The sequence below is a fragment of the Sarcophilus harrisii genome, chromosome X (assembly GCF_902635505.1).
Source record: "Sarcophilus harrisii chromosome X, mSarHar1.11, whole genome shotgun sequence".
Lineage (NCBI taxonomy): Eukaryota > Metazoa > Chordata > Mammalia > Dasyuromorphia > Dasyuridae > Sarcophilus > Sarcophilus harrisii.
The window spans coordinates 58,661,538-58,676,865 of record NC_045432.1 but is presented as its reverse complement, the minus strand read 5'-3'; positions in this window follow the sequence as shown (position 1 = coordinate 58,676,865).

The window sequence follows — 15,328 nt, the reverse complement described above, 5'->3', positions numbered from 1 at the left end:
AACAACTCACTTTAAATTAAGGCACTTTGAATGTTAGTGTCCAAAACAGAACTCAACTTTCTCTTCCCCTGACCCTCTCCACTTCTGAACTTCCCTATTAATGACAAGAACACTACCATCCTCCCATTCACCCAGACTCCGAACTTGAGTGCTAACCTTGTTCCAATCCCTAAACCCAATCTATTGCCAAATCTTGTCATTTCTACCTTCGGAACACCTCTCATACATGTCTCCCCTCTACTCACACAACCACAACCCTGGCTCGGGCCCTTATCGCCACTTCTCTGAAATATTCCAACTAAGCTTCCTGGTTGAGTCTCTCTCCATTCCGTGTCCTTCCCTGACTCTGCCACCAAAGTGATTTTCTTAAAGTGCAGGTCTAAGCATGGCACTTCCCCTTCCATCACCACCCCCTCACCTTCAAGAGAAAATATAAACTCCTCTGCTATTTAAAGTTCTTTCACAACTCTGCCAGCATACACCCTAAGTTCCAGTACCATTAGCCCATTTGCACTCCCTCCCACAAAACCCTCCACATCTCATTTCTGTGTCTTTGTGCCAGCTGTCCCCCATGCTTGGAATGCTCTGCCCCTCATCTTGGCCTCTTAGAATTCTTGCCTTCCTTCAAGACTCAGATCACATTCCACTTCTTCCAAGAGACTTCCCCAGCCTTGGCAGTTGCTAATGCCTTCCTCTTTTAGATCACCTTCCTCCATTCTGTACATGTACATGTACAATATGTACATTCTGTACATATACCCTGTATATATGCATAGCTATTTACATGTTGCCTCTTCCATTAGACTCTGAACTCCTGGACAGCAGGCACTGTGATGGGGGGTAAAGGGAGAGGTGACCTCTCTTTACATCCCCAGCACTTAATAAATAGTAGCAGCTTAATAAATGCTTGCTTACTGACTGACAAAAGATAGCAAGGTACTCTGTATATTATCTCATTTGATCTTGACCAGAGCCCCGCAAGGTAGGGAGGCTGTTTTACAAATGAGGAAACAGACTCAACAAGATTGACTCATCCAAGATCCTATAGATGTTTATAGACAGAGTTAGGACTAGAAGGGAAGCCTCTGAGCTCCCACTCCACTATCTTATCCCAAACTAAGGTCCCTTTGGGAAGAACTGAGTTACCACACCAAGGCAGGTCAGAGCCAGGAAACAAACAAAGACGCAGGAAAGAAAGAGGTTTGGGGGAAACAGATTAAGAAAGACAAGAGCTCCTTGACACCGTGGCATCTTGTCTCCTGATCCAGGACAGAATTCCCTCCTGGCATTTCTACTCACAGACTTAAAATTTTGGGAACTGGAAAGGACCTCCAAGCTCATCTGGTCTAACATATACTTTAACAGAAAACCTCTTATGACACTCCCAAAATGTTAATCTCCATTTGATATTCTCTAAAGAGGGGGAGCTTTATTCCTTCTGAAGTAATCATTCCTGCAACTCATTTCTTTCTGATGCCCTCTATTATTTTAGCTCTCCAAAAAACCCCTGGTACTAACTTAATCTAACCTTGGTCTATTAAACTTAGATCTCAATTCAGAAATCCTTCCATTTCCCCTGAAAATGAATTGTCTTAATCACCTATACATGTTGTCCCCACCTCCAGGACATCACCAACTGCTTCCCTGAATAACCAAGAGCACAAGGGAATTTTTTAGTTACCAAGAAAAGACAAATATCCACAACTGTTAAACTTTATATGTTGTCTTCTTCCTTAGAATATAAGCTCCCTGAGGGCAAGAAATGGTTTTCTGCTTGTATTTGTATTCCCCATTGATATGACTTAAATCAGTCACTTTAATTTTAAATAAGATAGTCACCGCTTGAGGGATTCCCAGGGTGCCCTCCCTTCCAAAAAGAAAAATTCATGGCCTTTGTGAAAAAGAAAAATCTTTTTTTAATCTTTTTTAATCTTTTTAAATAACATGGGTGTCTCTCTCTGTCTCTCTCTCTCTCACACACACACACAGCAAAAATAGTGTCAGACTCATAAGGCCATTCCAGGTCATGGTCCCTCGACTTGTAATCACAGTCTGCCAAGAGGGAAGAGCTCAAAAGACATGGTAAAGGATGCAGACTTTGGGACAGACACAGATTCTGTAATGCCGGAGAAACTGAGGCAAGATAGAGATTAGAGAGTTTTTAATATTTTATTTGGATTTCTAAGAGGGAGAGATTGTGCTAGGGGCATGTTGCCTCCAGGGCTGATGTCCAAAGCATCCAGCAACCATGTGAGTTCTTTTTTTTAATTATTTACAGTTATTTTATTTTTTTAAATAATTATAACTTTTTATTGACAGCACATATGCATGGGTAATTTTTTTTTACAACATTATCCCTTGTACTCACTTCTGTTCTGACTTTTCCCTTCCCTCCCTCCACTCCCTCCCCTAGATGGCAAGCAGTCTTATACATGTTAAATATGTTACAGTATATCCTAGATACAATCTCTGTGTGCAGAACCGAACAGTTCTCTTGTTGCACAGGAAGAATTGGATTCAGGAGGTAAAAATAACCTGGAAAGAAAAACAAAAATGCAAACAGTTTACACTCATTTCCCAGTGTTTCTTCTCTGGCTGTAGCTGCTTCTGTCCATCATTGAGCAATTGGAACTGAATTAGATCTTCTCTTTGTGGAAGATACCCACTTCCATCAGAATACATCTTCCTACAGTATTGTTGTTGAAGTGTACAATGATCTCCCGGTTCTGCTCATTTCACTCAGCATCAAATCATGTAAGTCTCGCCAATCTTCTCTGTATTCATCCTGCTAGTCATTTCTTACAGAACAATAATATTCCATAACATTCATATACCACAATTTACCCAACAGTTCTCCACTTGATGGGCATCCATTCATTTTCCAGTTTCTGGCCACTACAAACAGGGCTGCCACAAACATTTTGGCACATACAGGTCCCTTTTCCTTCATAGTTCTAGACTGCTCTCCAGAATGATTGGATTCATTCACAACTCTACCAACAATGCATCAGTGTCCCAGTTTTCCTGCATCCCTTCCAACATTCATCATTTTTTCCCTGTCATCTTTCCAACATACTTTTAAATTTAGTCTGCATTAGTGATATTTTTTCGTCACTTTCTTAAGCCTAATCAGCAAAAAAATAAATCAAGCCCGGAAGTGTAAATGCTTACTCTGAAAATGGAACAATAATTAGCTCTTGCTAGCCGGTTTGAGCTGGCTCCAACCACCCTTGCAACCAATTAAGGGAATGCAAAAAACACAACATAGAAGGAAAGGCTAGACTATTCTAAGAGCCTTCCAAAGGATCTCCCTGCCTCTAGTCCCTCCTTCCTCCAATCCATCCTTCACACAGTTGCCAAAATCACCTTCCTAATGAAGAGGTCTGATCCTGCATAAAAATATTCAGTGGCTTCCTACTGCCAATAGTATTGTTATGCCAAAGTTCCCTTTTAATGGGGTGACCAGTTCCTCCAATTGTCCTATTTCGTAATTCTGCCTTAGGTTATGACCGTCCCCTCTTAATGGTTGAGATAAAGGGTTTATAGACGGTCCTTAATGTCATTAGAATATCAGTAACCTCCTTCTATGAGGTTATCCCCACCTAGGTCCCTCCATTGTTGTTATTCCATAAAAGGCTCCCTGCCCAGAGACTTGGGGCTAGACTCTTTGACATGATAGTCTCCTCTAGCCCTGGGATCAACATGAATCCCAGTATTTCTCTCCACTTAATAAATTATTGGATTGGTCTCTAATCTCTGTCTTGCTCAATTTCTTTGGCATTACAGTATAAGATATAATTGTTTACCCTCTATTTAAGGCCTTTTCTGCCTGGATGCATATCAGACCCCTCTCCTGGTCCTACATTCTCTCCTTGTCAGAATCTTTCTAATCTTTCAAGGATCAACACAGGTACTACCTCCAACATGAATTTTCTCTCCAATCAAATTCCCTCTCCCCTCCCCTATCCCATCCCAGGGTGCAGAGGTCCTCTGAATCCTCAAATTTTCTTAGCTCTCTCCTTGAGTCCCATCATATGCTAATTCATTTTACACTTATTTGGATTCTGGTATTCCCCCAAAGGAATTCTAAGATCCTCTCCAGTTGAGTTCAAAAGACAGGTCAAAATGACGGGCTGTATTTGGATCTGAAGTAAGAGGACATGGCTTCAAATCCTGCCCTGCCACTTACTACCTAGGAGGGTACTTCACGTCCTAATCTACAAGTTGAAGAGTTTGGATTTAATGACCTCTGAAATCTTCCAGCTCTAGATCTAAGGAGCTAACTAAATTCATGACTTATGATCCCCAAGAACAAAAAGAAGAGGAGCTATTTTGTTTCTTGTTCCATTTCGGAACCTTATTTCAATTTGCTTTTTAAATGATCTTGTCCAATCCCCTGTGATAAAGTCTTCTTCCTGGCTCACCTTCCTTTCAACTTCCTTTCTTTCATGAACCACAGTCTGATCCAGCTCCTACTCATCCAACCTGCAAAGATCAGTCAGCCTCTAACGCTTCTTCCTACTGAGGAGAAAAGATCCAGCACAGCCTTTACTTCCTCTTTTCCCAGCAGAATAAAACCACGCCCTAACCCTCAGCAAAGTTGTAAGACCCATTATTCAGACTCCAGTGTTCCAGGACCATGTATCAGCACAGTGCTCCTACAAAGTACAAGGTCTAAGACTTCACACCATATACCAAGGGTGACATCATAAACAAATTAGAGAAAAAAGGAAGGATATTTCTGTCAGATCTATGGCTAAGGGAAGAATTCATGACCAAACAAGAGATAAAGAGGAACAGAAGAGAGAAACTGGACCCTTTTGATCACACAAAATTTTAAAGTTTTTGAACAAACAAATCCAATGTGACTGATTAGAAGGGAAACAGCTGTTTGTGTGATAAAAGTCTTATATCTCAAAAATAAAAGGAACACTTATCAAACTGACAAAGTTGACCCAAAAAAGGCAAAAAGCAACAAATGTTGGAAGTACATTGGTGCAATGCTGGTGGACCGGCAAATTGGACTAGCCATTCTGGAAAGTAATTTGGAACAATGCCCCAAAATTCAAGATATACATACCTTTTGACCCCAATGATACCACCATGAGGATTATACCCAAAGAACTCAAAAAAAAAAGGAAAAAGACCATATGAACAACACTATTTATAGTAGCTCTTGCTGTAGAGGCAAAGAACCAGAAACTACTGTCATTGGAGAATGTATACAATACTATTGTACTATAAGAAATGGCAAAGAGACAGTTTCAGACAAACCTGGAAAACCTTATATGAACTGATAGAGTCAAGCAGTACCAAAAGAAAAATGTACCTCACAACAATAACACTAGGAAAATGAACAATTTTGAAACACTTAAGTACAATCACTGCAACACCCAACCATGATTCCAGAGATCCAATGAGATGACATGTTACCCAGCTCCTGACGAAGAGGTAATAGATTTAAGATGCAGAATGAGACAAAAATCTTTATATGTGGCCAATGTGGGCACTTGTCTTGCTTGATTATGCATATTTGTTATGAGAATTGTTTTTTCTTTTTTTTCCAGAGGAAGGATAGGAAGAGAGAGAAAACAATAAATATCTGATAATTGAAAAAAGTAATTTTTTTTTAAAAACCAAAGGGTATGGCTTCCACTTGTCTGTTGTCTTTAAAAAGAGAATAAAGTTAAAGGAACTGAAATAAATTTAAAGAAGAGAAAGCTAAGAAGTAAAGGCACTGTTGTATTCAAGCATCTGAAGGATAGTTATGAATGGAACAAGAGGAAAGAACTTAAATGAAAACAGGAGACTTTGGTATTTAAAGGTTTTCACACCAACTCCAGCTTTCATTTCTACTCCGATTTCATATTCTTCCCTGTCAGGACCTCGATGCTCACCAAAGTAGCTGACTTACTATTTCTTATGCACTACATGCCATCTCCCATCTCCACCCTCTTGCATAGCTGTCCCCCAGCCCTAGAATGCTCTCCCTCCCCAATCTTCCCCTTGGAATCCCTACTCCCTTCAGGGTTCAGTCGAGTTGCCACTTCCTACATAAGATTTTTTCTGATCCCCCAAGATGTTGGTGCCCTCCAAAAAGTTATAATGCATTAATTTTGTATATATTGTACATGAATTTATCTGTGTAAATTTGTATCCCACCCAGTAGAACTAATATTATATAAACTTCTTGAAAGTAAGGCCTTTTCATTCTGGTGTTTGTACCCCAGCCCTTAGAACAGTTGCTTTTTTGTTGGTGGAGTTGTGAACGAATCCAACCATTCTGGAGAGTAGTTTGGAACTATGCTCAAAAAGTTATCAAACTGTGCATACCCTTTGATCCAGCAGTGTTACTACTGGGCTTATATCCCAAAGAGATTATAAAGAAGGGAAAGGAACCTGTATGTGCACGAATGTTTGTGGCAGCCCTCTTTGTAGTGGCTAGAAACTGGAAACTGAGTGGATGCCCATCAGTTGGAGAATGGCTGAATAAATTGTGGTATATGAATATTATGGAATATTATTGTTCTGTAAGAAATGACCAACAGGAGGATTTCAGAAAGGCCTGGAGAGACTTACACGAACTGATGCTGAGTGAAATGAGCAGGACCAGGAAATCATTATATACTTCAACAACAATACTATATGATGACCAGTTCTGATGGACCTGGCCATCCTCAGCAACGAGATCAACCAAATCATTTCTAATGGAGCAGTAATGAACTGAACTAGCTATACCCAGAAAAAGAACTCTGGGAGATGACTAAAAACCATTACATTGAATTCCCAATCCCTATATTTATGCACACCTGCATTTTTGATTTCCTTCACAAGCTAATTGTACAATATTTCAGAGTCTGATTCTTTTTGTACAGAAATAACGGTTTGGTCATGTATACTTATTGTGTATCTAATTTATATTTTAATATATTTAACATCTACTGGTCATCCTGCCATCGGGGGGAGGGGGGAGGGGGTAAGAGGTGAAAAATTGGAACAAGAGGTTTGGCAATTGTTAATGCTATAAAGTTACCCATGCATATAACCTATAAATAAAAGGCTATTAAATAAATTTTTAAAAAATAAAATAAAAATAAAAAAAACAGTTGCTTTTGTCATTGTTGTTCACCCTTCATTTTTGAAGAGGATCAATGATATCACAATGTGATGTCTTAGCTTGCATATGAATTGGAGGCAGAGCACAAAGCCATCTCCTAAGTGATGGAAGTCCAGTGGCAGACAAAAGTCGAGACCGACCACTGGTGATGGCCCAGCACACGCTGGGTGATCTTTGTGCCTCAATGTCTGACCAAGCTTCAGGCACCCCATAACGTCTGCTTCAGCCACCTCCACAGCCACTGTTTTTATCCAGCCATTCTGCCAGAGGAAGTCTATCCATGATTTGGGTAGATACTTCCCTTCTTAGCACAATACCAGCACATGGTAGGCACTTGATAAATTTTTTGATTAAAGCAAACACTGAAATGAAGGACTACAAGAAGTTGTAGAGTATTTCTCTTATTGGATTTATTTATGAATGCATGAATGAGTGAAAAATTATTTATTAAGTGCCTACTATATCAGTATGCTGAGTACAAAGGATATAAATAGAAAAGAGAGCCAGTCCTTGCTCACGAGGAGTTCACATCCTAATAGGAAACAACACATATTGGAGATTTCAGCTGTCAGTCAGCTGGAGAGGCCCAATGGTCCTTAGGGAGCAATGAGCAGTCAGATGGTAATGGAGTTTCTTTAATGATAAAAAATCCCTTGTGCTAGTGAGTCCTTTGGCAGATCCAAAGATTTTGGTGTCAAACACTTTCTTTTTTTGGGTCTTGAGGAGCTCAGCCTTAACTACTCACACCTTTGAGAGTTTGCTACCCCCTGTCTGCTATGTGTTCAGGGATTTATTTCTTGGAGCTTCCTTACAAAAGGGAAAGGCCAAAGTGCTGTTTGGCTCATGGGGCCTTGTGGAATATGTGCTCTGAGACTGAGTTTTGCTGATCCTGGACTTTAGTTCATCACCAGCAGGATGATTCTGGATGACAGGGCAGCTTGGGCAGGATCAGTGGCAGAGAAAAGTCAGCCTGGGAAAGAGGAAGCAGATGCACAAGCTCATTTTCACTTCCTTCTCGGCTTCAAGGATTTGTGATTATATTATATGGGTAGAGAAGATGGCAATTAGAAGATCATGGACTTAGAGCTGAGAGAAGCCTCAGTCAGATGTTACCTAGGCTAGGGATGTCAAATTCAAATAGAAAGGGATTCTAGTGGGCCACATAATGACTTAGAAAATCACATATTAAGACTATCTATATTGGGTTCTATTTTTATTTATTTCATTAAACATTTTTCAATTATATTTTAATCTGGGACATAAGTTTATTATCTCTTATCTAGGATATTCCACTCGATTTCAAGAGGAAGAGGAGATGGAAGCTTGGAGAAGGGAAGAGCTTCAGCCAAAGTCACGCAGGATTCCATCCCCCATCCTTTGCTTCCTGACTCTCAACTCTAACCTTCCCAACTCTTTCCATGGCTCTACCATGACATGCCTTCCATGCCTTCCATACCTTCTCTGACAGTCTTTGGGAGATGATGTATGTAGCCAGACACTCTATCCCCTGCTGGGTGGCCTTCGGTGTCAACACTGTGCACTTAACTAGGCTAACCCTTCACATACCACCCAATCTGCCTTCAATCTCATATTCATCCATTTTCCAGCTCCACAGGATCTGTCAGAGCCTACGTGCCATGGGCACACCCTTGTGTAACTATGAGGTGGCGTCAGAGGAGGAAAAGAGCAAAGGCCCATATTTAAAGAAAGAACTGAAAAACATCAGCTTTCTTGATAGCTCTGAGGTCACTGAGCTGAGGTCAAACACTGATGGTGACCGTTAACATTGAATTCTGCTGGCACATATTTCTTTTATTCATTAATATTGTATTGAGGAATTCTACTTATTTAAACGAAGAGCTCAGATGTTTGTATTAAATAAACATACCCCTCCGACTTACTATTGTTTGTGTGATGACATGGAGTCACAGAGGACCTGACAAGGTCATTGGCTTCAGTTCCCAGCCCTCAAACCAAAGCCAAGTGCCAGAGGGTGACAAAAGAAGTGGTACCTGTCAGGTAAGTCAAATGATCACCTGAACCGCCACCTCCCTCATACCTGGATGGAAACAGCTTCTGTATCTTCTCAGTCTCTTTTGCCACATCATTCATGCCTACTAATGGCAAGTATCCCCCAAGGCTCTGTCCTTAGCTTCTTCTCCCATCTTAGCTGGAGATCTCCTCAGCTCCCATGGATTTAATTATCATCTCTTTACAGGTGCTTTCCAGATCTCTTTATCTAGCCCTAACCTCTCTCCTGATCTCTGATCTTACATCTTCAACTGCCAATTAAACATCTCCAATTGAACAGCCCATAATGTTATTATTGTTCAGTTGTTTTCAGTCGTGTCCGATTCTTTTTGTGACCCCACTTGGGGTTTTCTTGGCAGAGATATTAACTGGAATGCGTTGTCATTTCCTTTTCCAACTCATTTTACAGATGAGGAAACTGAGGCATAAATGGTTAAGTGAATTGCCCAGGGTAACACACCTAGTATACATCTGAGGTCAAATTTGAACTTACTAGAATGTGTCTTCCTGACTCCAGGCCTGGCACTCTGGCAGCTGCATCACCTAGTTGCCCTACCAGTACCTGCCTAACACATAGTGATCAGTAAAAGTTTTTTTTGATTCTCTAGGCCTATTGCTTCATCTGTGAAAAGAGGAATTCTGACTAGCTGGTCTCTAAAATCCCTTTTAGCCCTAGAAATTGTAGATTATTATAGTAAATATGATAGGAAAAATGTTGTCAGTCACTGGAAGTAGTCAATTTCAGACCCAAACTCTGGGCCTGGTTTGGCCTCTTTATGATGAATTTATTAGGCAAGTTGGCACATTATACTTGTTGGTGTTTGGATCTCATCTCGCAGTAGACTGTAAATTCTATGACAGGAGAGGCCAGGTCCCGTCTAAACTCTGTGTAACTAGGGGTTTAAGGCTGGGGCATTTGCATAAGACTCTCCCCACTGATGGAAAGGGAGAAGAGTTGGTAATTGATTGGTGTAATAGTTTAGGAGGAGAGAGACTTTCTTCTTTTTTTCTTGCTCCAAAAGAAGATACACATTCCAGACCCTCTGGGTGAATCCAAAAAGAAAAAGAACAGACTTTGGAAACAGACAAGTAGGAGAAAGCCAGTTTCCCAGGTGTGTGTTGGTAAATGTTTAGCAATTGGCTCCCGGAAAAGGAGGCCATACTTTTAAGTTGGATCAGCCCTGTGAACATTTTCTCCCTTACTTTAAGTCTAGACAACCAACAAAACAATAAATCAAGCCCTGCTTTCCAGCAATTGCCAAATTCCAAAGTGTAAATGCTCTCCTAGGTAATTTAACAATTGGCTCTCGTGAGCCGATTTAAGCTGGCACCGGCACATCCTTACATCTCCCATAATGTGTCCAATTTCCATAATCTGTTTTCTTCCTTTGTGAATTCTTCCCAGAGAGGATCTGGGACCATGTGTACTCCCCTGAAGCAGGAAGGAAGTCCCTCTCTTCCAGAGGAGGTATGCAACAGTGAGTCCTTACCAGTGAAAAAAGTCACACATACAATCCAGGCTTGAACTCCAGGTTGCATTTGTTTATCCTCCATAACCAATGTAAGGCGGTAACCAGTGTGTGTGTGGGGGGGGGGGGGGGGGGGGGGAGGGGAATAGCAACAAAGTTTGAATGGATGGATGGAAAATGAATGAATGATTCCCTTGCTGTATTGTAACAGACCTTTAAGACATAAGAGAGTTGGCCTTAGGTAGGAGAACAGGGCCTATTTGAGTCCTGGCTCTACAACTAACTTGAAATGTGACCTTGGACAAGACAAGGTCATGCTTTATGTGCCTCAGTGTCTAGAAAGAGGAGGGGAGTGCATTAGGTGGGACCTAGGTCCTCTCTAGGCTCTTCTGTAATGCTCAGTCACTCCACCTTTCTATGGCTTACCACCCATATGGAAAAGTATGTTAATGTTGTCATTGTTCAGAGCTTCTTTCGATCCACCATCTCACAGTCTCAAAACAACCATGAGAGGTAAGTGCTCCAGGTATCACTGTTCCCATTTTACAGAGGAAGAAGCTAAGACAGAGAGAGATTAGATGATGTGACCATAATGCCACAGCTATTATCAGAGGCAGGAGGTGAGGCTGGTCTTAACTCTAAGCCAAACCCCCTGCGCACTCTCTGAAAACAACAGAGAAATCTTAGTACTGAACTGAGTCTTACAGAGTGCACATTCCAGACCTCCCTTATCTTACTTCCCTCCCCCACCCAAATTTCTTCAATAAAAACCAGAGTCTTCAGTAGTAGGTTCTCTTTCCTTCATCTCCAAGAGAGATGCCATTAGTCTGGCCACATCTTAACTGTCACAAAGCTGACTGGACCGGCTCGATGGCCTTCTTGGCTCTAGGAGCCAATGTTTGGCCTCGGCACTTGAAGCGAAGTCACACACACCCACGACTAATTCCTTTGAAATCTAATGGAACAAAATGCATTGAAAGGGTTGGGAAGGTTACAAAGGTTGAAGTGGAGGCCTATGGGTCTAGCATCAAGTGCTTTACAAACCTTACCCTTTGAGGTAAGTATTACATACACCACAGATGAGGTTCAGAGTGAGGATGGGACATACTCACTATCCCAGTATCAGAAATGGAATACAAACTCAGTTTGTCTTCAATGACTTCAGCACAATCTATCCCCCATCTCCCCATTCAAGTATTAGAGGGATGAAGGAATGAACGAATGACCAACACTTACTGAGTGTTAAACACTGTGCTAAATGCTGGAGATACAAGTACTAGTAGCAGACAGTCCTTGTCTTTGAGGTGCTTAGTGGGAATATAACACACAAAGGGGAGTGGTAGCCAGGAAGAGGCAGTTTGATCAGAAAATCACAAAAATGGCCAGTGGGACCACGGGAGCAGATTGACACACAGGATCCAAGAATAATAGTAGAATGGTTTGGTCATGGTTCAGAGTTCAAGAGCTGGGTTTGCGTGAACTGGGAGGGAGGCAAGTTTCTCGAAAACTTGGTAGCTGGCATGGCTAACAGGAGATGGCAGTGAACTGATGTATGGCAAAACAAAGAGGTAGAACATCCTTTAACTTTCTGCGCTATATCAAGAGATGGGAAGGTCATTCCTTCTTTACTACTTCAAGTCATGCCCCTTCTATTTTATATTTATACACATACACACACTACCCAAGCTAGCAACCACCCTCCTTCTTCCATAACTACCACAAGCTCTTCATCTTTTACCCAAGTCAAAAATTATCCATACAAGGTTGCCCAAGATATTACAACATAACAAAGACATCTTTGCAACACATTCAAGAATCTTGCCACATTGATTGAGAAACAGCTGACTAGGAGACTTTCCCTTTGCCAGGATCCCTCTCCAGTGGACCTCAGTCTCATCATCCTGATCCAATTCCACTCTGGAGACTTCATTATCAATCATATGATCTCCCTTCCATCTGATTCTCAGGAGTTGCCCTACTCCATGGGAGAATCTAGTAGAGTACTTTCCCAAAACTCATGAGCTCATCTCAACCTGGAGGGAGGAGAGAGCAGCTGCTTAGTAAGGATCATGCTTAGTCCCAGCCTATGATTAGTGTTTCCTGGGCCAGGTCTCTTGTGTGTGGTAATTTGGGAGATGCCAGACTCTGCTCCTTTTGAAGTTACCTGGGCCCTAAGTCTCCCAGACTGGCTTTTAGACACTTAGAACGTTCTTCCTTACATTTAGTGGAAACCTGCCCTGTGGCTTCCTAGGTTTCCCCTTCCCAGAATAAATCTACTCCTTTCCCCATGAGACTTAGATAGGTTTGTGGACCCAAGAAAACATCCACATAGATGTTCTTTCCACCTGGTACAGATGGCCACTCAGTCATGCCTTCTTATTCTCTACAACCCTATCCTTCTCAAGGTTTGGGAATATCATCTCCAATCATGGATGCCTTCAAAGATGTCTTCTGTCACATGAAAATTCTTCATGTACTGAAAGGCAGCTCATAAGAGAACTAGTCAATTTCAGAAGTCTCCTGAAAAAAATTATACCTTCTGACCTTTTAGCATTCCCAGCAGGGCCAGAACCAATCATTCCAGAGCCTGTAGCAGTCAAGAAGTATGCTGCAGGATAAGTAGCAAAATCCAATTTTTAAGAGGAGGGGGAGGTAAGAGACCCTGTACCTCGAGACATAATGGTTTGGGAGGGTAGGGGTTAGAGTGGGGAACAACAGTACAGTTAATAGTTTCCTATTTAAACTAATTTTGTATGCTAACCAGGGTTTCAAGCTTATTTGTTTCTACCTGCTGAAGGAGTTCAAGAGCTATCAATACTCTCTAAATTTCAGCACCTTGGGCAATACTCCATTATCCCACCTTAGTTATGACTCTGATTCCCAGACTAGCCTGAGTATTCATTTCCATTAATTAGTCACACATGTTTCCCCCAATCATTTAAGGAAGTAAAAAGCAGAACTGTATCAACATTCTATAGAGCTGCATACTTATCTGCCTTAAAAAAAGAAACAGGATAGCATTTCAAAAGTCACCACAGCAATGATTCAGTAGAAACAAAGCTAAGGTGTACATTCTCCTAGCTTGATCGCATCACATCCATCAAGACCAGGATCCTACACACATTCTTCAATAAGATACAAAACCTGTTGTTTAGCTGGCAAAGGGAACGCCTGGATGTGCAAAGTTCCTCCCTTATGACAGGGTAGCACCTTCTAGATAACTTAGAGTCTTAGAAAGTTGCCTAGATCAGGGTTTCTTAAACTTTTCCCACTCTTGACCCCTTTTCACTTGAGAAATCGTACGTGATCATGAATACAGTGGCATATAAAATAGGTATACAAATCAAATAATAACTGATAATGAATCATTAAGAAATTTATTTTAAAACAGTTCTTTAGCATACATATAATTTGACCATTTATTAAAGATGAAAGCAAATTTGCATACTGAGATGGATATGCTTATTTCTTATTTTTACATAGAGAATTAAATCTTGGTAGAGTATTTGATACCTTTTATTGTTGTCAATTTTTTTGCGAACCCTAGATAAAGTCACATGATGTCATGAGGGAATGTGCTTGATTCATAAACCTATTTTATATGGGGGGGGGGGAAGGAAGGGGGAAGGGACGAGCAAAATTTCCAGTGTGGAGAGGGGTCAAGGGTAAAAAAAAGTTTAAGAGGCCCTGGTCTAGTTCATTGAGGTTAAATGACAGTGAGTCAGAGCCAGGCCTGCCCACCTCCACAACCTATCCTCTGTCCATTATGTTGCATGTCACAGGGAAAACGGCTCTGGGCTTTGGAAGACCTGAGTTCAAATCTCCCCTCCAACACTTAATGGATAAGTCATTTCATCTTAGACTCGGTTTCTTCTTCAAAATGGGTATAAGAGCATTTGTGACACTGAAATGAGAAATGATTTGTTGTATACATTTTTCAATATCCCAACTAAAGCAATTCCATTGTATCTGCAGCTGTCTATGCAACCATATCATAACAAAGTCTTTAGAGGGATTTAATAATGACATTTGGAAAAGTTCTCAAAGATCTCAGAATGTACTATACTAAGCAGAGGCCCAGGCCACCTCTAATGATCTCATCTGTTAGCCCATTGGAGAGCAGATGTCCCTACGGGCCTCCCACCTTCTTCATGTATCCTGCTTTGTTCCCAGGATTATCATGAAAAGGCCCAGAGGACGACTTTGAATGCGCACATCAGAGAAATGGGTCTTCTATGAAGGAGGGAGAGGTAGACAGGCTCTGTAATACCAAAGGAAATGGCCACTGTAATGGCATGATAGAGCCACTAATTCATGGGAGTCTTGGTACAATCCAAACCCTATTTAATGATTAAGTGCTTGATTATTATCCATAACAATAACAGCTATATGTGTTCGGTGCTAGGAATACAAAAGCAAAGTGGATCTTCTGTGAGATAGGATACATTACCCAAGGAAGCAAATACAATGTAAATAGAAAGAATTGCAAAGTAATTTTAAGAAGGAAGGAAGGAAACAAACATTTACTAAGCACCTACTATGTATCCCACACTATGCTAACCCCCCTTTTATCTTTCCATTAGGACTGGGAGAATTGAATCAGAAAAGAAGCCTTGAAATACCATTGAGTTTCATAAAACTCCAGGTCCCTTATCTCAATCCTTGCTGGGATAATCTCCCCTCCTTTTGAGTTACTGTCCCTCACCTCGCT